We start from the raw sequence: 1,963 nt of genomic DNA, 5'->3' as shown, positions 1-1,963 counted from the left end.
GGTGGTTATTAATATTTTACAGTGAATGACATAATCAGTCGGATGGTGAAGAGGTTTGAACTGAGATGTTGCCAAGTTTAGTTAGAAGGTCAATTTTTATCATAAATGAGTTCTTATCATAATAAATGATTAAATCAACCCTTTTTGTACATATTCGGGAAATATCAAAGCTTAATTCCACTTCTAAATAATTTTTTACAGCTCGTCAAGTTGAAAAGGTATGAAATTTGAGAAAAGTTGCTGGATACCTTTCCCATACATCTGACCATAAATTCATGAAAAATCACTCGATTTACTTCAAATAAAGATTAAAATGCTCCGGGGAGCATATTCTTTCAGAAAATACATAAAATTGCAAATCGACAATTTTCACCTTCCGCCTGATTATGTCATACACTGACATATATATCTACTTCATATAGATAGTATGCGCTTGGCTAAGAAGCTCATAACATTGCCATCCGGAAGTATAACGGACCAACACACAAAACTGTGTGTATCCACGAACGTTTATAGTCAGGTTAATACAGTTCAGTGAGCATTACTCATAAACGTGGATGGCAAAAAACAATAACAAAGACATGAGTGACGTCATCTTCGAACTATCTATAGTAGTACGTTCTGTTGTTTCTTTTAAAAATTAATAACGAGGGTTCATCTCAATCATTGCACCCTTAGTGCGGCTATGTGGTCTAGTTGGTACGACACTCGCTTTTGGATTGGAAGGTCATGGGTTCGAGCCTCAATCGGCGCATAGTTGTTGAGTCCTTGGAAAAGGCTCTTTACTCACATTCTATCACCGTTCTCAGGTGTGTAAAATGAGAACTAATGGACGTTAACAGCGTTGTCTGTGTCGGAAAGAAATTGCAATATCGCCTGACAGGCGTCATGCCTCATTCATCATGTAACGTGTTGCTTTTGGACAGGAATCCATTGGAAAGCGCTTTGAGCACGTTTAGTGGATATTGCGCTATATAAAAGCTAAAGTTTCTTCTTTTTTAAAAAAGTCCCACAGTAAAGTCATACGCAACACAGAAGTGCTTTACAAAAAAAAAAAAAACGAGATTCTTTTATATAGCGCAATATCCACTAAATGTGCTCAAAGCGCTTTACAAGGGGTCCCTGATCAACAGCAACATTTAACATGTAGGACGGGACATGACGCCTGTTAGGCGATATTACAATTTTTCGGACAAAGACAACGCTGTTAACGGCCAGGTACTCATTTTACACCTGAGTACGGTGAGAGAATGTGAGTAAAGAGCCTTTTCCAAGGACTATGAGCCGAGCACGAGGCTCGAACCCAGGACCTTCCGATCCGAAAGCGAGTGTCATACCACTAGACCACATAGCCGCACAACTTAACAAGGCTCTAGATCTAGCTAGTTGGGAGTTGTCATCATTCTTCCTACAGCCCCAAACAATAAATTAATATGAGGAAAAGATGCGGCCGACCATCATGTGTCATGTTTTGTACCTCCTCTCTTGTCAGCGTCCATGACAAAACTTAGTTATCGCGTTGTCACACAGCAGACAGCAGGCAGTCAGTCGTAAGGTGACGGAGGGGGTCTGTTGTTGTTGTAGCGCTCTACAAATCTGTCGTTTTTCACAATACATTTACAAATACACTTGTATATATGAATATATTATTATTATTATTATTATTATTATTATTATTATATACCTACATTTGTAACGATTGAAGATAGGCGCATTTTTTGTAACATTCTTGAACGAACAGAAATTGTATATATAATTTTGGAAATAAAAGTAGGTTCATTTTTAGAGCTGTCTTGTATTGGAGAAAAAAACCCCCAAAACACCCCACAAAAACTTATACTGACAGGCGTGTGAATAAAAAAAAAAGAATTATTTTTTTTTTAAATAAAAAGAGAAATAAGGAATTGAAACCGAGATAAAAAAAGAAAGCAATAATTAAATAGTTTTTTGGTCTCTGCAAAGA

The 1,963-nt window shown here is 37.1% G+C and overlaps 1 protein-coding gene across 1 annotated transcript in view; it reads left to right on the top strand.

Annotated features, from left to right (window-relative positions):
• The first annotated feature begins 1,563 nt into the window (after window positions 1-1,563).
• LOC144956869 (uncharacterized) overlaps window positions 1,564-1,963 on the top strand; it is an 11,683-nt gene continuing 11,283 nt past the window's right edge. Inside the window, exon 1 of the mRNA XM_078887652.1 lies at window positions 1,564-1,963. This exon is cut by the window's right edge and continues 66 nt beyond it. The gene's annotated coding sequence lies outside the window, so the exon portion shown is untranslated.

This window comes from Berghia stephanieae, chromosome 11, assembly GCF_034508935.2.
Source record: "Berghia stephanieae isolate SIO BIC M18660-M18661 chromosome 11, UCSD_Bste_1.3, whole genome shotgun sequence".
NCBI lineage: Eukaryota > Metazoa > Mollusca > Gastropoda > Nudibranchia > Aeolidiidae > Berghia > Berghia stephanieae.
This window is presented reverse-complemented; position numbering and strand designations above follow the sequence as displayed.